Source organism: Ictalurus punctatus, chromosome 7, assembly GCF_001660625.3.
Source record: "Ictalurus punctatus breed USDA103 chromosome 7, Coco_2.0, whole genome shotgun sequence".
NCBI classification, from domain to species: Eukaryota; Metazoa; Chordata; class Actinopteri; order Siluriformes; family Ictaluridae; genus Ictalurus; species Ictalurus punctatus.
The window spans coordinates 1,958,270-1,980,366 of record NC_030422.2 but is presented as its reverse complement, the minus strand read 5'-3'; the positions used below and the strand labels follow the sequence as shown (position 1 = coordinate 1,980,366).

Genomic DNA, 22,097 nt, shown 5'->3' with positions numbered 1-22,097 from the left:
TCACAGCGCCGTGGAACTGTACTTCTTGATAGCTGGAGAGCTCTGATTGAAGATAATACTTCGGTTTTGTTTTTAAAGTCCCGAAACAACGAGTCAGCTGCGTCTACGAATGCCTCTTTTATCACCTCTCCGTCTTGGGATGACTTCTTGTGTTTAATGATGGAGTGACTCACCCGGAACGACGCTTCGGTGGCGCCTTAGCATTTGAAGTCAGTCGTGAGAATCGTAGTTTTTATGAACAGTCCTAAAGTGCCGCTCCACATCCCCCTTTTTGGGAATAGCAATGGTAGCTTGGCAGATCAGACAAACGCACTTCGAATATGACATCGTGAAAAAAATCATCCTCCCATTCCGCATGGAAGTGATGAGTCTTCGGTTTCTTGCTTGATCCCGCTACCTCTCTCATTTTGTACCCTTTCTTCAGGAGGAATAAATCGGAAAGTTAACTCAGTGATTTCGCTCGATAGCCTTTAGCGCTGGCGCGTTTGATCGCACACGCATGGTGAGAGAAAAGACGAGATCTCAGACTGGCTGCCCTCTACATCATCCATAACATCTATTTTTATTTTAATGGAGATCTACCAGCACTTCCTTTGAGATCGACCGGACGTATTGGGCACCCTGATCTACCCCTTTTATTTATTACAGTATTTGGTGAAATGAACTTGACTGGTTTATATCTGTGTGAAGCTGCTTCATTCACAATAATATTATATTCTCTTTTTCTTATTTCATTATTCATTACAAGTCATCTGGACCTCCCATAGAAGTTTGTGTGACAGAAGACAAGACAGCACTCACACTCCGCCCATCTAGTTAACTTCACATCACCTCCCCACACACGCAGTAGTTTAGTCATTGTCTAGACTGCACACGTGGGTCTGCGCTACAGCTCCATTTCACACACACACACACACACACACACACACACACACACAGGTTTTTATCACACATTACTTCTCCCTGCTGATCCACATCCCCAATAATCACACTACACACACCAGATAAGTGTAAAACAGAACATCTTTATTGACGTGTCTGTATATTTGTATAGTCTGTCTTTGTTTGTGCTGTAGATTGTCCGCGTCCGTCTTCCGGGTCCAGTCCGCCGAGACTACAGCAAGAGGGAGGAGATAAACTCCTGTCCGATTTCTGCACCAGTGTTTATGTGTCTGGGGGAAAAGGGGGACTTTTATTGAAATGAACATGAGGAAGGTGGTTAATATGTGTGTATGTTCACATTATGATCATATTATATGTTTATATCTATATGTTTATGATGATGTATACTTATCTTTATGTGTGAGGTTGTTGTGTTCATACTTACCTGATATTTATTCTTTATAATGGTTCATGCCGAATGGGCGGGGCTTCAGCTTTATAAGCGGGCCGCTTCCCTACATGCGGGGGCTGATGGAAAGTCCGATTCATTTCCACGAACCGGTTCTTTCGGACAGTTTGTTTCAATGAACCGGTTCATCGGTTGCTTTACTTCATCAGACAATGGCGTCACTACATATATCTTTTCTAACAACTCAGTATCATGTTGCATCAATGAAACCTTCAGATAAAGTCATGTGTGTGAACGCATATTGCTGATTATTGCCTTTTATTCACTTAAGTTAATGGTGTTTGTGGTCATTAACCATTAGTATTTCCAAAAAAACACACAAATTAAAAACAAATGTAAAATGTACATTTTCAAAGACATAGAATTTAATAATGCGTAGACTTTTCTATAATGAATTATACCCAGAAGATGGCACTGTCGTAATCTTTTGACAAGTGCGTAAAGGTAATAAAATGACCCCTTTATACAGAAAACACATGAATGCATTTTTGTTGTTGTTTGTTTTGTTTTTAAATTTGCAATATCTTACAGTAGACTTTATTCACAGTCTGTGTGATGCAGGATTGATAAAATATTTCCTCATCTGAAATTTTTCATGCTCTCTGTTTAGCTTTAGCCACTTTTTAAACGTAATATTAATGAGAAACAGAGCTGATGATTTCTACTGCAATGCAGGTATTTTTCTTGTAGAGTACAACAATAATGATGCATGAGAATGAATATATGCATTGTTTCATAGGACGTCATCACTTGTAAAGCAACTGGAGGTTAATCAGTGAATAACGCCCCTTAATAAAATACAGCTGCTTTGTATACATGTATATTTTAATGCAGGATATCATTTGTGTGACCTAAAAGTACAACTGTAATTGCTGAAATGCTTACAAATTTAAACCAAAGAAAAAATAAATAAATTAAAATACCAAGTAAATAAATTGAGAGATTGCACTGTACTGAGCACCTCTAACTTTACATATACTGATACTGCTTATGTCCACATGGATGGAGATGAGTACAAACGTTTGCTGGAGATAAAACTGTACACTCTATGCACATGACTTTTCTAACAGGCTTGTTACAGTGCGATAAAAATACATTAAAACGATAGTTTCTGGAAGACGTGTGACATTACAGACACATTTGGTGCACACAGTTTAGGACTTGTGATAGATATTCATCTTGTTGTGGTTTGTGATATCTGCACGCATTTATTTAAAGTGTTGCTTAATACAATGAAACCATGAAGTGATGTTTGTTATGATGAAATGATACATGATCTTTTTAACTGTAGGCTGGAGATTGTGGTTGTACCGTGTGGTGGAAAATACATCAGTGTATCTCTGTATGTGATCATAACGACTTAGAGTTCTGTAGGTGTGAACTGCACACAGATGACATGATGAAGCCCCTCACATGAGTGAAAAAACATTTTCAAGAATAAAAGTTCAGTCACATTGACTTATTACTCTTACTATTACTACTAAATCCTTTTGCTTTACAACCAGTCCTAATAGTGGCACAAGTAATCAATAAAATACACCCTGTAAATACATCTTAATGCTGTCCATACACACGTTCTTAATCCCCCCACACACACATTTTAAACCAAATAAGTGCAAAGAACCTGTACAAAACAATCTCACTCCGATTTTACTGTCACTGCACACATGATGAACTTCTCTCTCTCTTCTCTCTCGTCTGTTCAGTTGTGTATTCACTCCTCCAGCACCTGTAAATGAACATTTACAGCAGTTTTAGATTTTAGTTCCTGAAATGGTTAAACTTTGGTGTTTTAAGCCAACAGCCAATCATTAAGGAACATTTAAAAGGCAATGCAAATTTATATTTCAGTATATACAGTAATTATTAAATATAAAGCAGTAAATAGTGATGGCTTATTTAAGGAGAAACTGTCATGTATGTTTTTACACTGCAATATTTGCACTTCTTATAGGAGTGTCAGTGTACTATACGAGGAGGAAATTACATGAAAATGCATCAAAGATGTGATTTTAAACCACTTTATCATTTATTAATAGAAATGTTACTAGGGTATTTTGCAAAAAATTGGATTGGAAGTAGAGTCAACAATTGATGATTGTTTGATGTCGTCTTGAACAAGAGACACGGGCTTGTTTAATCCACACACTGTATTCCACAGTAACTAATGATACATCAGCAAAAACGAGTCTTTGTGAATGTAAAATTATAGGGCCAGGTAGTGGTGGGAGATATATACATATAGTACAAATAAAAAGTGTATTAAACCCAGTTTCTACTGTGAAAAACTGTGAAGGCAGCTGATTTATTTGTCATAATATGCATTATACGTTCAGCTGTGGGATCTGGTTGCCATAGGGTTGTTTGTTTTTTTTTTCTATAGACTGAGGTTTATTTGTTTTCCTAAATTTGTTTAGAAGTTTTCTTTAAAAGTAAAGATCAAGCCCAGGAAATGAAAGTTCTAGAGGACTCTCTCACTTTGTGTACTGAGTGTTTGAGCTGTGAGAGGAACCAGAATGCACATCTCTATTTTCTACTGCTAAGAGCTATAGAGCATTTCTACAGTTGACTCACTTCCGCTGTGATTACATCATGATACCCAGCAGCTGGTAAGGCTTGCAGCAACAGGAAGAGGGGACACTGGAGCTGCTTTTTGACATTATTTGCTTTTAGAATTGCTTTAGGTGTAGTAATTTAGAAAGTTGTTAACAATCTAACTGAGGCTGTAGCATTTATATTACACTATTTATATTTATAACTGTTTATAACTCCGACTGAACTCCTACTGAGCAAGGCACAAAACTTGAACTAGGGTTTCTATACAATTCTAAGATCTCTCCAAGTATTTCTATCTCAATTTGAGATTTGAAAATAGAACAGATTTTGTCTTACCTATGTGTTCTGCTTCAGCTGTGAGTAAACAGTTCCATACTCTACACTGACCTTCACTAGATGTAAACAAGAAACGCTGAATTAATGTCATTAATGCCATCTCAACTGTTAAATACACATGAACTATATGAATTGGTTAATAAATCAGAAAACAATAAAAAGTAATGTACATGCAGATTTATATAAATATGTACAGATAGCTTTACCCTGATTTTTCTTTGCTTTTTTCTGTGGCTTGATTTCAAGCTCAGTGTAAATCACATCACTGGGTCCAGCATCAGCATCTGCAGTGACAGTGAACAGAACAAAACAAACACAGATAACATTTTAATCTGAATCAACCTTTGTAAAAAAAAAAAAAAAAAAAAAAGAAACGAAAAAGAAAAATAGATCAGTGTGGAGAATTACAGGTGCATGATGGGATGTAACTGAACACAGTTTTAAATGTGGAGCTTATCGTCACTTCTCCTTGTTATGGGTTTGAACTACATGTTCAATTATTATTTTTTTTTTAAACTTGAAAAATTTTGTATGCACATTTACTGATGCTTAGTGTGTGTGTGTGTGTGTGTGTGTATATATATATATATATATATATATATATATATATATATATATATATATATATATATATATACACACACACACACACACACACACACACACACACACACACACACAATGGCACCTGTCAGGGGTGGGATATATTAGTCAGGAGGTGAACAATCAGTCCTTGAAGTTGATGTGATGGAGGCGACTTTGACAAGGGCCAAATTGTTATAGCTAGACGACTGGATCAGAGCATCTCCATAATGCAGTGGGTAGTATCTACCAAAAGTGGTCTAAGGAAGGACAACCAGTGAACCGACGACAGCATCATGGGCACCCAAAGCTCACTGATGCATGTGGGGAGCAAAGGCCAGCCTGCCTATTCTAATCCCACAGAGGAGCTACTGTAGCACAAACTACTGCTGTAAATGTTAATGCTGGCTATGTTAGAAAGGTGTCAGAAAACACAGTGCATCGCAGATTGCTGTGTATAGGGCTGTATAACAGCAGACCAGTCAGAGTGTCATGGAAGAAGGTGGCCTGGTGTGATGAAGCACTTTTTCTTTTACATCATGTGGACGGCCAGGTGCGTGTGCATCGCTTATCTGCGGAGGAGATGGCACCAGGATGCACTATGGGAAGAGCGCAAGCCAGTGGAGGCAGTGTGATGCTCTGGGAAATATTCTGATGAGAAACCTTGGGTCCTAGCTTTCATGTGGATGTTATGTTGACACATACCACCTACTGAAACATTGTCGCAGACCAAGTACACCTTAATGGCAACGGTATTCCCTAACGTGGCCTCTTTAGGGAAATAAAATAACACAAAAAATAACCGTTATTTCTAATCTTTTCAGTCAAATACTGTGCTGCAAACATCAATGTTAGATTTATCTTGTCAGTACTGGCAAGTGACCATGGTATAACCGCACATCGAGTAGTTCTTTGCCTCCACGTAGTGTATTAAAATCATGTAATGTACACCTAGCCAAGGATTATCCCTTGCACATGTGGTATTATGTAGAATATATTATATAATAAACAGGTTTTAGTAGTTCCTTTCTTTCTGAGGTTTATAGTGGAACTGACACCTAAAATGGGAGGTGCATGCAGATTTTTAGTATAGTAGATGATTGAATGTACTGTAGACTGTAAATATTTTTTATATATAAAATGTGAAGTTGCAGTATAAAAATACTCCACCTTTATTCTTGTATGACTCCTTTTTCTTCATGACCTGTGCATAAACGGCCCCACTGAGTTCAGCTGCAGCTTCACCTAATCACAGTGCAATGTGATCGTCACTACAGGAGATGTATTTACTGTATGGTGTTAATCTGAGATTTATTCCTTCTAGTGTAAGTGGAAATATTTGACATGAAATAAAGAAATCTCTCTCACTTTTACTTGCGTTCTCCACAGTGGCATAAATGTGCACATCTACAGAAAGGAGTGCAAATAAAGAATAAACAGGAGAAATTTTCAGACAATTCTGAAAACAATTCCACTGAAATGAACATTGTTAAATTAGCTTGTTAGTAAGAACATGATCTTATATTGAATTACTGTATATGTAGTGAGGTGTGCCGTGACTAAAACGTCATCCTTATTAACTACATGGCCAATGGGCTCTCTCCCTACCATAGTATATAAGCTGTTGTTTAGGCCTCACGGAATGCGTCATGATCGAAAACCCACGCCTTCTTTTCGTTGCTACGGACTACAGAGGTATGTGGTTTTAGCTTTATTGCTTAGCTGTTTGATGCTAGCGTTGTCCACTTATCATGCGATTTATTTATTTAGAGTGACGTTAGGCTGCCGAGACTGTGCATGTGTGGTGTGCTGTCAGGGCTCTCAACTGTGTAGCATGGTAGTTTAACGTAGCTCCGGTCGGAGCACCAGCTGTTGCCGTCACAACTATTAAAGACGCTATCATGATTTTCGGATGTTCCATTGTGAGTATCATGTCATCGGATCACGGTAGGTAAATCGTTTAGTTCTATTACTCGAGCTAAACTCTATTGCATGCATTCCTAATTGAGGTTGTAACACCTGTTTGTTCTTAGGGTCCTCGATTTTGCATGCGTTAAGGCGGGCTGAGTGAGATGTGGTCATATCGGTATAACGCCTCCCCCTCATTCGTGGAGCCACGTTGCTGTTTGGTTTTGCTGCTTGATGGTCTGATTTGGTTTTATTTTGTTCTGCTTTGTTTCGTTATTTTGTTTTGTGTTGGTTACTGTCACTAATATGAGTTTTCTTTAATTAACTGTGTTGTAACAGTCTTTATCAGTTATGCTGATACTGCTATGCGGTACTAGTGGTTTTGGTCAGTCTTGGTAAACTTGCTAGCTGTAATCAGTTTGAGTGTGAGGTTGTGTGTTTTTGTGACAGTAAGTTTGTCTTTGTTTTGTTTTATTCTGTTGTTTGTCAGATTTGAGCGTATTGTAATTGATTTTGTGTGTTTTTGTTATCTCCTTGTAGGAGCTGAGTGCTTCCTGAGGCTGGGAGGAGTTCTTTGCTGCACCTTTGTCTTTACTTAATTAAGGGTCATTATTATTGCTGTGTTTATTCTCGGTGAATTTTGAGGGTATGATTTTGATTAGTGGGGTGCTTTTGCCTTTTGTATAGCTGGTGCTGTCGTACCAGCCTGCCCTTCATACAGGAAGCCTCAGTGCTCCTATGATTATTGTTAAGTTCCTCTTGTGACTGTTTTATTTGACCAATGCCTGACTGCGTTGGATGTTGTTTCTTTTAAATAATTCTTGACCAGTCTTTTTAACTTTAAAATAAAATGTATTCTTGTATGGAAACCCATGCCTCTTGCTCGTTCTAAGTGGAACGTACTTGCGTGTCTTTCTTTCTGGCCTGGTGTCTGATTGCTGTTCTGCTGTATGTCTCTGTCCTTTCCTGTATTAGAAGACAGAAATTCTTAATTTGCTCAATTTATAAACCATACAAACTTTATTTTAGAGAACGCTTATAAGTTAGTGTATATGTCGCTGAAATGTACCAACAGTAATTACAAGCAACTAAATGTGTAAGCAACAATTGGTCTCATTTATGAAGCTGGATATGAACAAATTTATTTGAAAATCATTCACAGGAGCCTTTTCATACATAATGTGTTACTCATGAGAATCCAGTTAGTTTAGAAAACAATAGTGTATCCTACAAGAGCTCTTGAGTGCTGAGACGGATGTACTTGCAGAATAAAGTTTAATAAAGCAAAACATACACAAATCAATACAGACGAGGCAGGAGAGCATACTTGACAAAGTGGGAGAAACAAAGCCAGACACAGAGTGAGCTGCGAACAGTGACTATATACAGACTGGCACTTATTAACCAGAAAGAGAGTCAGGTGCGGGTGGTCATGTGTCTGGTACAGACTTGTGGTGGCTGCTGGGATTTGAAGTCCAGAATCCCTTCTGGGAATTCATATAACACTGTGTCATAAATGCACTTGATTCAATTTACAGCTGATTGGAATTTATCATGCACATGAGTATGAAGAAAATCAGCAATGCTAAGACTTGAATTTCATAAAGATTAATAAATGAGCACCAAATTGTGCAATTGTAAGTGCACTGTGTCCCAATTAGTATTCTTTTCCTATTTTTATTAGTTTGGTAACTATTTCTTATTTAATAGAAGCATTGTAGTTGAATGATAATTAAGGATGTGTAAAATCCTGTGTAACGAGAGTAATTATTGAGTGTCAGATACCAGTCATGGACCATTTTGTTAACGTTTATTTCCATGTTAGTGTAATGTATACTATTTCATGTTTAATAGACTAAGCTTTGTAGAAGTACTGATTATATTATAAGCAATTTAGTGAAAACTAGTTATCAGACCTTGGATGGATTTGTGCCACCAACGCAGGATCAGTAAAAGGATGATGAACAGCAAGGCCAAACTCAGTCCCACAGACACAAATACTATATCAATACTGGATCCAGACCCTGAGTCTGAGGAAAGAAAGACACAAATGAAAAAACCTGCTGTCATTACAGTTCGCAAAAATACTAGCCTTGACACTAACGTACATTCTAATGATAGTCCAATTTCTAATCTTCCATTTCTGTTCAGACGGTTTTAAAGAGTGTTTACCAGCAATCTCTCTGAGCCTTTCCAATCATATCTACATTCCCTACTGAGACTGCTCTTCAACAGGCCACTCATAATCTACTCCTTTCTGCTGATGCTGGTGCCTTTCCTCTATCAGGATTTCTAGCTTGGTTCATGTTTCCTTTTCTCTCCTGCCCCGTCACACATGATATCCCAGTCCTTGGCCCCCTCCTTTTCACTACAGGTACAGTATATGCATCCACTTGCCCAGATTATTCAAAAAGATCAAAGTATTCACTGTTAAGTAATTAACACTCAGATATATCTCAGCATGAGAGCTATTCTTTCCACATCATTAACTGTATACATTCATGATCTAAAATAATGGATGGACTCCAACGTTCTTAAATTAAATTAAACTGATAAAACAGACATTTTTCTAGCACCCAAAACTCCACTGCTATGAATTCCAGGTATTTACATTTGATATTGATGGCATTACCGTTACACCTTCTGCAAACGTTCACAATCTAGTTATAATTTTTTGATAACACACTTTCATTTGAAGTCTGCATTAGGTCACTCACAACAATCTTTTTTTTTTTTTTTATCAGCTCTTATTGATCCTTACTTAGTTTGCTGTAGTCCTTACTCAAACCAAGCACAGATTAGATTTGTACTCTATCATTAACACGGTTTACCCATCTCACAAGAATCAAACAAACACACTCTTAATTCTCACACAGTACATGGCCTCGCCGTAACTCTCTACACCCTGGAGTCTTAGATCCACCAGTACTGATCTACTAGTGGCTCCTAACGACCAGACTGACAAGAATGAGCAAAATATTTAGTGCCGTAATCCACCTCTAGGCCTTTAACTGCACCTCCTTAATCCTAAAACATACATTTTTTACTAACACTTTCCTCTTTTTCTTCCTGTTCGTCATTTAATTAACAGCCAGTTTCAGTTTTAGGTGCTACATGCTACAGAATCAAATTTATTATTATTATTATTATTATTATTATTATTATTATTATTAGTAGTAGTAGTAGTAGTAGTAGTAGTAGTAGTAGTAGTACTCACTGCACGTTTTAATGTTATTTTTACAAAGGGAATCAAATACTTTGAAAGCTGACTGAAAACACTGTGCATATAAACTTTGTTAATAAAAAGAGAATCAAATAAAAATAAATTCTCTCAAGGTTTTTCACCTCTGACTGAAACCCAGCTTTTGGGTGACTCTCCTCTCTCTGGGTGTTTACAGTGGTAGAAACCTTCATCTGACTTTGAGACAGTACTGATGGTCATCTCTCCTGTAGTCTTGTTCTGCAGCACTGAACCATCTTTATAGAAATCAACACCAGAAGCTGAGGTATTTGAGTTGCGAGATAAACAATGTAAAGTCAGAGGATGTCCCTCAGTCACAGGATGGACAGGACTGTCCAGGATCACATGACCATCTGTAGGAAAGAGAAAGAAGACACTGAAATCAGAAAGTGCGTAAAATACAGTAATGATTTTAACACAGAGAGCTACAGTAAATCAGTGGTAGATATCAGAGAGAGTGTACACAGTGCAGCGCTCACAGAGTCTTCATGTGTGAAAGAGAAAATGTGCTTAAATGCCAGTTTTATCAGTAACATTCAGATGTGAAAGCAGCTTTCACTGTAATATTCTTAACATCCTGAAACTAAACTAGTCTTCATGAGTTATTCTTATTTCTGTTTATATTCTTATTGTTAAAACATTGTGAGAGGCTTTTTTAGGTTTACCCTCTGCAGTCTAACTTCTATATGGGGATAATAGTTTTATTTATGTAAGTCTAATGACTTTATGCCTCTTTTATCTATCTATCTCTCTCTCTCTCTCTCTCTCTCTCTCTCTCTCTCTCTCTCTCTCTCTCTCTCTCACCTGCTTTGTGTGTGTGTCTTGCTCAACTCTGTCTACCTTGTTCTTTATGCTAGTGATAAAGATGATACTGATATCCAAAAAGTCTGATCTCTCTGTATTCTTTTTTTTTTTCTTCTCTGAGTCTGATCTTTGTGTGCAGATGTGTGTATAAACCTCTGTGTCTCAGATCTCTGCAGCCCTGAACACAGCGCTATCTGTTGGTCTTTTGTTAGAATCGACTGAATAAAAACATCAAATCTGTGTCACCCTAGACACTGCACTCAGTTTCTTTATAACAATATTATAATTTATTTTCACCAATTCAGTAGATTATAAAAGTGTTATCTTTATTCCTGTATATTGTACATCTATTACTGATGAGAACATTGAAGACTCACGGTGCACTGTGATGTTGACAGGATTACTGCGTCCTCCAGATTCAGACTGACACCAGTAAACTCCAGTGTGTGATGTAGAGAGGGAGCTGATGTTACATGTAGATCCTGAAACTGATGAACAATCAGACACTGTCTCACTGTGTGTGTATCCTCTCACTGTCCATCCAGTAGAGTCACTCTGGTCCTCACAGCTCAGTGAGAGAGAGTCAGCAGTAAAGTGTTGAGTTCTGCTGGGATTGATGATCAGAGACACTGGAGGAGATTCACCTGAAACCTAGAGTCACTGAGTCTCCTTCAGTCAGCCAGCGCAGTGGAGACACACTCACTACTGCCTCTGCTGCATCTGATGGACAACAAATGTAAAAATAAATAAATAAAATCATACAGAGTGGTAATCTCGTTATATATAATTAATGATAAGATAAAACAAACTCACACACTCACCTGATACAGTGAGTGTAACAGCATCACTGATCTCTGAGCTCTGAGAGTCACTTCTCCTCCCTCCGCAGGTGTATTCACCACTGTCATCATTTATAACTGAGCTGAAGCTGAACTCCTGTGTTCTGCGGTATGGGTAGAGTGTGTTATATTTCTTATACCAGCTGTATGTCCACTCAGTGTCTCCTCCTCCCTGTATTTCACATCTGAGAGTCACAGTCTCTCCTCTGAACACATGTTTATCAGGCTTTATGGTCACCACAGCTTTAGGACTCTCTGCAGAAACATAATTTTATTATTCATTTTATTATTTTATTTTTGTTTTATTATTAACACAAATACAAACACACTTCAATAATATACAGTTCTAATACTACAACTGCTGTATATTTAAGTGATTAGTGATAATGCAGTGTTTTGCAACCTGTTTTTACTCACCAGTAACATTTACCCAGAGTGCATCACTGTAGTGTGTGTAGTAGACTGGGTTTCCTCTTCCAGCTCTGCACCTGTACTGACCCCCATCAGAGTCTCTAACGGAGCTGATGTTGTAGTAGTCTGTTTCAGTCTCAGTCTCAGTGCTCTGTGTGGGTTTGATCCAGTAAAACTTCCATCCAGCAGACTGCAGCTTCAGTGTACAGAACAGAGTCACTGGGTTTCCTTTCAGTACAGCTCCTTCACGACTTGATGTGAGTTCAGGTTTAGGTTTTTCTGCAGTTGAAGATGAAACACAGTTCAGGATGTTAACTGTTCATGTTCTGCTGTCAGAGTGTTTAACACACTAATCACTACTACAGACAAACACACTATTACTGATACACTGTAAAGACTCCTGTCATAGTGAAATTATTCATGAATATCTATCAAATATTTTAGGGTATTTATGAAAGTAATTTAGTTTTTGTGAGAGTAGATTTAATGTGAAGTACATTGTTCTCTTATTCAAGAAAAAGTGTACAGACAAAATGTACTGCATTATGTTTGACTGTTATTTAAAACATCCTTCAATATGAAATATTTGAATTTTTGTGACTTTAATCCACACTGCATGTAGTGATGTGATGCTGAAGTTAATAAATATTGGTGTGAGGAAGAGATTAACACACTCACACACACACACACACACACACACACATACACACACACACACACACGCGCACACACACATACCTGACACAGTGAGTGTAACAGTGTTGCTGGTCTCTGAGGTCTGAGAGTCGCTTCTTCTCCGTCCGCTGCAGGTGTATTTAGCGCTGAGAGACTCTACAGCAGTGAATGAATATTTCCTGCTCTCAGTGTAGGAGGATATTTGGACACCATCTTTATACCAGTTGTACATCCACTCAGTGTCTGCATGTCCTCGTATTTCACATGTGAAAGTGACTTCCTGTCCACTGAATATCTGTCCATCAGGCTGCAGAGTCAGAACGGCTTTTGGTCTCTCTGTACAGTTACAACAAATACATCAAATCAGTCAAACACACCCTTCTCTGACCATCTGATATTTAATCAGTGTGTTTTGTAATGATTATGTGTATCAGTGCATGTTACAGGAGTGTAAGATCAGACATGTACCCATCACTGAGAGAGTCACTTCATTACTCCATGCCGTTGACCGTCCATCAATAGACCCGTAACATCTGTATCTGTGACTCTGATCTACTTTTATAGTGTAGTAATTTTCAGCAGAACCGTGACTATAAACACCATCTTTGTACCAGTAGTACGGTCCATTTCCTCCTGAAATCCTACATGTGAGTGTAACCGTCTCTCCTCTGAATATTTGAGGTGAATTCGGCTCCACAGACAGAACTGGTTTAAACACTGCTGGAAAAGTCAAAAAGCAAACACACACTGTCAATGTAAACAACTTACATTCTGCATGACAATGTACAAACAATCTTCTCCACCTTAATACAAATCCAACATGTACACAACATAGGCAATAAAATATGTATAAATCACCTTGAGCTTGTCCGACTCGGATAAGTGAATTAAGCACTAAAAAGGGAAGAGGAACAGAGAATATGATGTAACGCTGACTTGTTTCTTTTCTTTAAGAACACAAATGAGAACAATGTCATATACTGCAAAAAATCTATATTTAGTTTCACTTCAGCTATAAGAAATGCAATATATCGACCTGTTTCAATAATGAATGGAGTTTAGAAAAAGCTATTTTCACTCAGGTCACTATGCTGCTCATTACTGTCTCATGTTTAATCTGATCCACATCTGCTAATCTGAAACTGGATTACACACTTCCTTCTATGTGTCTCACATGAGAAAGGTGCTCCTGTGCACTAGAGCTGTGGTGTAATACATACAGCCTGCAGGATGATGTCATATATCAAGAAAAACCTGAGCTCAGTAGCACATACAGGATAATGAACACACACAGGTTAATGAACACACACAGGTTAATGAACACACACTGGTTAATGAACACACACAGGTTAATGAACACACACAGGATAATGAACACAAACAGGTTAATGAACACACACAGGCTAATGAACACAAACAGGCTAATGAACACACACAGGCTAATGAACACACACAGGTTAATGAACACACACAGGTTAATGAACACACACAGGCTAATGAACACACACAGGCTAATGAACACACACAGGTTAATGAACACACACTGGTTAATGAACACACACAGGCTAATGAACACACACAGGCTAATGAACACACACAGGCTAATGAACACACACTGGTTAATGAACACACACAGGATAATGAACACACACAGGCTAATGAACACACACTGGTTAATGAACACACACAGGATAATGAACACACACAGGTTAATGAACACACACTGGTTAATGAACACACACAGGCTAATGAACACACACAGGCTAATGAACACACACAGGTGAATGAACACACACAGGTTAATGAACACACACTGGTTAATGAACACACACTGGTTAATGAACACACACAGGCTAATGAACACACACAGGTTAATGAACACACACAGGATAATGAACACACACAGGATAATGAACACACACAGGTTAATGAACACACACAGGTTAATGAACACACACAGTTTAGGATGATCAGTGTAAATTGTTATTTTGTCTTCTGGGAAACATGCAAGTATCTTATTTAGCGTCTGAAGGGCAGTACTAAATGGAAAAAATAAGATCTTTAAATAAATAAACAATTTAAACTGATCACCCTGTTCAAAAGTTTACACCCCCCTGAATCTTAATGTATCGTGTCACCTTCTCGAGCATCAGTGAATGTTTTGCACCTTATGTAATAGTTGAGTCCCTCAGTTGTCCTCAGTGTGAAAAGACAGATCTGAACATCATATAAGCTGTGTTGGAAAGTGCTAAAATATATAGAAGATGCTGGAAAAGCAAAGAATGTGCAGGACCTGGAGGATTTTTCTGAAGAACAGGGGGCAGTTTAACTGCTCAGGAGAAACAAGGGACTCATGAACAACTCTCACAAAACATAAACACACTCGTGGATCATCCAGGTAACGACACAGTATTAAGAATCAAGGGTGTGTAAACTTTTGAACGGGGTAATTTTCATAAACTCAGCCATTGTCTTGTGGACTATATGTAAACATCTGTTATGTGAAATAGCTTATTCAGGACTGGACTAAATAAACAACAACATGGGATTTTTATGATCAATCTTATTTTGTTAAAAGTATTAAGATTTTGCAGATTCAGCAAGGGGTATGTAAACTTCCGATCGCAACTGTATGTTCTCTATATGTCTTTTCTTTACAAAAACTAAATATATTTGTTTAACTTATTTTGTTATTTATTAATAAATATTCATATTACATTCATATTATATGAATTCATATTTTTCATATTGTATTTTTAATTGTTTATAAAAGTCCTTGATGTTTTTAAGTGGTTGAATTTTTGTGTGCGTGTGTTGGTAGCTGTGTGTGTGTGCGTGTGTGTGTGAGAGACAGAGAGAGAGAGAGAGAGAATTTGTTTTTGCCTTTAAATGTACTGTAGATATATTTATTTGTTATTTTGTTGTTTTTAAAAGTGTGTTGTTAATAAATGTTCATATTGTAGTGTATTTGTTAATGTTTAATAAAAACCCTTAATCTTATTAAATGGTTGAATTTTAGTTTCCCTACTAAAATGAAGTACATTTAGCAGTTTCTGGCCCGGGGACCAAGCCGACTCTCAGCCAGATCTGTCTTACAGAGTCTGGGCCAGACCCGGGCCAAATAAAACAATATAATTCACTTTACAGTGACTGGGCCGGATCTGGGCCTGAGGAAATTATGTGTGTTGGTTTGCAGTGTGTGGGCCAGTTTTGGCCCAGGGACCCAGGCGTATACTGGGCCAGAACTAAAACAAGTATGTAGCCCACAAGTGGCCAGACAAATTTTGCTATCTGGGTGAGAGCCAGAGGTTAGAGCCATTATGGCAGAGGTTCTCAACCTATATACATATAAAATAGATCATCATTATACCTGGTCCGCTCTAATATGGGGGGCGTGCCACATGATAGGGGAGACTTGGGGGGCTTTAGATACAAAAGATTGAGAACCTCTCTGCCATAATGCAACGAGATTGGCATGGAAGAGCTGTCAGAATCGGTGCCAAGTAGTATGTCTGGTTTGTATTCATGCTTACCACTTATTCTGATCAGCACTGTACTGTATCAATGACCGAGCAGTAGGTACTGAATCTAATGCAATAGGTACTGAATCTAATGCAACAGGTACTGAATCTAATGTAGCAGGTACTGAATCTAATGCAGTAGACCTGTCACAGTATGCCTTTTCGGATGTAGCCGCAGTTTTTACCACACAAAAGCTCACGCACAACTTGTCAACACTATATTTTATTTATTTATTTAAAAGTAACAACATAACACTCTGATCATGTACTCTTCCTTTCATACCTTATAAGAAACAGAAAATGTTCATCCATGATAAAAGCCCACGAAAATATCACGAACCAAAATCTGATTCATGCTCAGAAAAAACTCCACGTCACCATAGACACTCAACCCAAAATAACACACATATACTGAAGATGGTAGATGTTAGATTCTACACATATGCACTAAAATGGACCAAAAGGTCCTCACTGCAGTCTGTAGCACGATGACGCATTGGATTAGATCCACTACGTACTGCATGTTGTAACACGTATGCACCAATGGCAGACACAGTAAGTCACTGTGATCCATCTATGGTTAGGGTTGGGGTTAGTGTTAAGGTTAGAACATCCAGTACATAGTATATCTAATCTAATGTCATTACACCACAGGCTGCAGTGAGGACACATCCAATTAACAGCAATCCATATAAACTATGCTGAAAACAGCAGGCCAAGTTATTGTTATTGCTGCAGACTGAAGACATTTGGGTTTGAGATCAAAAGATGAAAAGGAGAAGAGAGGTTAGAATTTCATCTTCTGTTTCCTGGTATTTATATGTAGATGTGTTAAATGACATAGTGTGGAACAATTCTTTGTCCACTATACAGTACAGATATAACACGAGTTAAGAATTTTTGGCAAAAATATACTCACGCTAGTTCAGCCGAGTCCTCATTCAGGTTCAAAATATCACACAGAATCAGTGAGTGAAAAGCAAAGGTCCAATTTTATTCAGCCCAATACATGAGATCCAAACCATTTGAGACATCCCAAAGAGTGATCTAACTAGCATGGAGCAGGGCTCCCCCTTTTATACAATTTTCTATGAGCCTCCACCCCCTTGTTTCTATTTCTCAATACCAATATGTCTGGCTATTTTTACCTCCCGTTCCCCTTATGTCCGTATTTGTACAGGTTCTAATGACCCTTATGTTTCATCAGTGCCCCGTCTCAACAACCCTTATAATCATATTTTATCTATTTCCCTAACCCCTTAGGTTCCTGTTTTAGCCTTTTCTCAAGCCCCTTATGTTCGACCCAGCCCGGTTTGGGTTTTTTAAAACCGTACTTCCTGTTTTGTTCATCACTTGGCTTCTGGTTGTTGGACAAAGAGGATCTCTGTTGCTTTATTTTTGGATATTTTTCCCACTAATTTGAACATGGGTGAGAGTTTTAGATTATTTACTCTTGTCTGTGACTGTTCATGTTTTCCTGTCTTTTATACGTCTTTTTCCCTCTCCTTCTCTGTGTGTGTGTGTGTGTGTGTGTGTATATGTATAGATCTATAGATAGCTCTATGCTTTTGCCTCATTCCTTTCCTTTCTTGGTGGCCCATTTAGTGGTGCATGTTATTTTGGCTACCAGTGACCAGGTGCACATGGTGAATGCCCCCCTTTTCATACCTGTTGGTATGCAGCTCACAACGCGGGACTTGGTTTCCTATTCGCTGCCCTGGAGGGACTGGAGGGCTTTGATCTCAACACTAGATACCAGCTGTCTCACCTATTTGCAGACCTCGCTCTTTTGGTTGACGTCCTACGCACTCCGTCTACAACATCTACCTTTCCTCCCCCTTTGCGATATCGGCTGAGCCCAGCTACTACACGGATTCTGTCACCAACACACCTTCTCTGTATTCTGCTGATGATTACGAGGCAATGGATTCCCCCAGTACAGACTATTCTGATGACCCGTTGAGCCCAATTCCCTCACCAGGGCATACCCCTTACCAGCCCCCTGGTCCCCTGAATCACTATCCTCATTATCTGAATCTCTTGCATTTATTACTTCCACACTACACTTATCGAGATAGGTTTTTAATAGGTCTTGATGTGCCTGAGACTTGATGTGCCTGAGAAATAGGCAACTGGAGAATCGGTGATAATACGCCCCTTCTCCGTTGCCCTGTCATCAGGTATATGTAGCTCATCATGCTTTTCCTCGTTTTTAGTATGTTCGGTAATCACTACTAAATACGGATTATTCTACTACACTTGTTTCTACTACACTTGCCAACATGCTTACTGTTTATATAAGGTTGCTGAGAACTACCATTACTGTTACAAGGGTTACATTCATATACAAAGTGAGAAACGTATTTCCCTAGTTTTCTCAGCCAGGTTCTTGTGACCTACAGCCTTGTATCCTTCGTGTCTCATTTTAGTATCTCATATTCTTCTCGTGCTGCGTGTGTTCAGGGGTGGGCCAAAAAACCTTACACAAGGAAAAATTCCCATGCTGCCAGTCTTTGTTAGTGCTCGACAGTGTTTATGACCAAACGAGTGCCTGAATACACTGGTTACTGTCCTTACTGTCCTCAGGGTCTATTGTTTATCTCTTCTTATATACTGATGGTCTTCAACCCAGGTGCTTTATGCACCGTTGAGGGCCGCCCTTAGGGAGAGGTTAGGCTAGCACTTACACCTAGGGCATAGCTCATCCCATCTTCTTCTGATTCTTTCTGTAGTGCTTGATATTTTATGGAAGGGTCCGATGGATTTATCAGTGGTCCTTTTCTCAATCAGGTTTCTTATAGTTGATCAATTCTTTGGATATTTATGTACAAACACAGCCTTTCATACTGTTTGGTTCTGCACAGACCATTGTCGTACTGTCACTGTTATGTATCCCCACAGGTGTTGGTCCCCCTCGTCTACGCCCAAACACTCCTCTGTGGGTTCAATCTGTACGATAGCTTGTTCCCGGGTAGTTTTCAATGATTCCAGGATGGTTTTGTGTTCTCGCACAGTACTGCCAGAGCTATGCAAGTAAAACGTGCAGGGTAACCGCAAAATTGAATGGAGTGCGCTGGAGTCAGGTTGTCCCGGGCTGGTATACCAAAATACAGTCATGATGTGAAATACCTGCTTTTTCTCGGATAGGTCTCTTCCGACCTCTACCTTGTATAGCAGGAACTGTATGCAATCACTGTCTTCTTATTCGTAATGTACTTGTAATCGTCCTACTGTGTCACTTGTAGTTGTCCTACACAACGTTTTCCGCCTCCCGTGTCTCGTTATCGTTTTCAATGGTGGATGCTGCTTCATCTGCATTTGAAGTCACATCAGGAGCCGTACCAGTTGAAGTCACATCAGGAGCCGTACCAGTCGCAGCCGGATCAGTCGCAATACTCGCAGCTGCATGTTCGTACGGGCACATATCAACGTACACAGCCTCTGTTTCATTGCCCTGGCTCTGTCATCTACACACAACCACCCCCTGTTGAGGGGGGACCGCCTCACCTAAAATGATGTATTGGCAAGAAATGTTATTCGTGGTGACAGCCGACACGGCCAACCTGCGAGTGCAAGGTATAATGCAACAGGTGATGAAGGCGAGTAGCAGAAATAAGGCCAGCACTGCAGTGCCAAGACGAGCAAGCGTTGCCATCCAGCTGCCCGACATCATCCAGGAGAGCCAGGACGGCAGGTGTAGCGCGTCGCCATTACCCGAGTTGGCCACATGCTCCCTTTGTAAGGCCTGAAGGCGGGCGAGTACCTTGGACAGGGCACCCCGTTCACCCGTATGGCGAGGAATAGCCGCACAGCATTCAGGGCAAATCATCGTACAGACCCGCTCCGCTGGCGCTCTCATTTGGTCAAGGGTAAAGCGATTCTGGGTCGCCATCAGAGATGTAGCATGAAGTTGGTCCCGGATGAGGCCCAAGGCTCCCAAAGTGTAGTTAATGAATCTCTGTTGATTGTACCACAGATAATTGATCCAGGCGGGTAACCCACTTCCAACCGACCCCATGACCTTGTATTTCTCCGGGACATTCACTGGAGCACCTGCCCAGTTCAGGGTGACCACCGTGTCAGCTGCCCAGTCCGTGTAATTCATAGTGTCCGCATCCTTGAGGTGTTGGCTCCAAAGCGCAGTATCATGGCGTGTGCGAGTACGCGGAGGAGGAGGTCAGGGTCAGGTAGTACAATGACACGTGTTTTACTATCAAGTCGGACGGGGGCGCAACATCCTTGCCATTCATTCGGTAATGTTTGGCGGACCCGGTTCCCCCCGCAATACCAGAACACATCTTCTACCGCCCGGGTGCCGAACACCTGGTCCGGTATAGGGATAGCAACGTATGCTGGCAGCGAACTAGAATTGTCTGTCGTGCAGTTATATGACAGAAGCATGGGGATATGCAAATCCTCTGAGGGGAGGGTGAGGTTGTAGCGAGCTGATAGGTCATAGGTGCCGAATGGGGAGCACAAGCACAGGGGAAAGATTGGGGGTAATTCCTGGTGGACAGATACAAAAGCAGCGTCATGCGTTTGAACCGGCTGAAACATACACGACAAACTGGCATTTCGCATCCAGTCAGGGCCATAGTCCATAAATAGAGATCCCAGTAAGCAGACCGTGGGACACAGGAACTTCTCTGTGTATGGGGCGGAGAGGCATTTGGCAATGTTGCCTAGGGGAAACATGAAATGTGGCGCAGATCCCCGGTCATGGCAGACCAGGCAGGAACGATCCGTGACAGCACGGGCAGTATGGAACATCCAGGTGAGATACAGGTTAGTCTGATCCTCAGTCAAGGGCGTGTCAGCCATAGACATGGAGTAATGTTGCAATTTCATGAAGGCGTCAGCATGGATGAGTTGCACAGCTATGGGGTCGGAAGTGTGGCGGGAGAACAAGGAAGTCTCAGCTCCCCAGGTGACACAAGCACCGGCTGTACAGCGAAAGGAGAGTCGGGGCAAGGCACCAAAGCTGTTTGAGGGGACGGGGTTTGACTGGTTGAAGCGGCACCACCAACTCGTCGGGATTCCCGTAATTTTGAGGTGGCCTATGGTGAGGTTCAGGGAGTTGTGGCCAGCCCCATAGAAGGCCACATGTGGGCTGCCATGAAGCAATGATTCCCGATAGGCAAGACTAATCAAGGTCAGAGCACAAAATATTTCACGGGAGGGAACAGTCGACAAGGTGGCCATGTACAGGAGTGAGACTTCCACGAAGGGTCGAGGGGAACCTTCTGGCCGAAGGGCGCTGACAGGTCGGCCTCGACGACGTGACGCAATACGACGTGCCTTGAGGTGCTCTATGACCTTTTTTTTGAGATTTTGGCTAAACACGGACAAGGAGAGAAGGTCCGCCTTTTGCCGCTCTGCTGGATTCTCGTCGAGGTCATCTGGTAAGATACAACCTACTCGTGCATTTCTCTTGCGTCTTTGTGGTGATCTTGGCGTGGGTGTGTTAGGATCAGAAAACCAATGGTGAGGCGATAATGTAGCAACAGGTGCCTCGGCTCTGGGTGACATGGTACTTGTCGGGGTGTAGCTACATCCAGGGGTAGAATCATGGGTATCCTCATGCTTGCGAAAAGGTGCATAAACGTGTAAGAGAGCCATGGTTAGTCCGGCCACCAGGACCACAGCCCATACTATAATAATTGCCTTGTCACTGCTCATGAGTCTATATGGAGGGGCCACTATCCGGGAGCCCGGCATGGTCATGTATAGGGGAAGGACCTGCCACGTTTTCCGAGATTAAGGTCAGGGGACTCAATCCGCCCAAATCCGTAAAGTCTATAGTCTCGTATGGTACAGATGACTGGACAGGTGGGTCGGCTAGACTTTGCACTATAGAGGCCAAGTCAGCTGAG

The 22,097-nt window shown here is 40.4% G+C and overlaps 1 long non-coding RNA gene and 1 pseudogene across 1 annotated transcript; both read right to left on the bottom strand.

Annotated features, from left to right (window-relative positions):
• Positions 1-998: 998 nt before the first annotated feature.
• LOC128633041 (uncharacterized) lies at positions 999-4,571 on the bottom strand. The gene is made up of 3 exons (XR_008396726.1): positions 4,450-4,571; positions 4,244-4,299; positions 999-3,080 (listed from the first exon to the last, which is right to left on the bottom strand). It is a non-coding gene; the product is annotated as an uncharacterized LOC128633041 (long non-coding RNA).
• A 2,786-nt stretch (positions 4,572-7,357) lies between these two features.
• Positions 7,358-20,329, bottom strand: LOC108267368 (Fc receptor-like protein 3; annotated as a pseudogene).
• Positions 20,330-22,097: the final 1,768 nt, after the last annotated feature.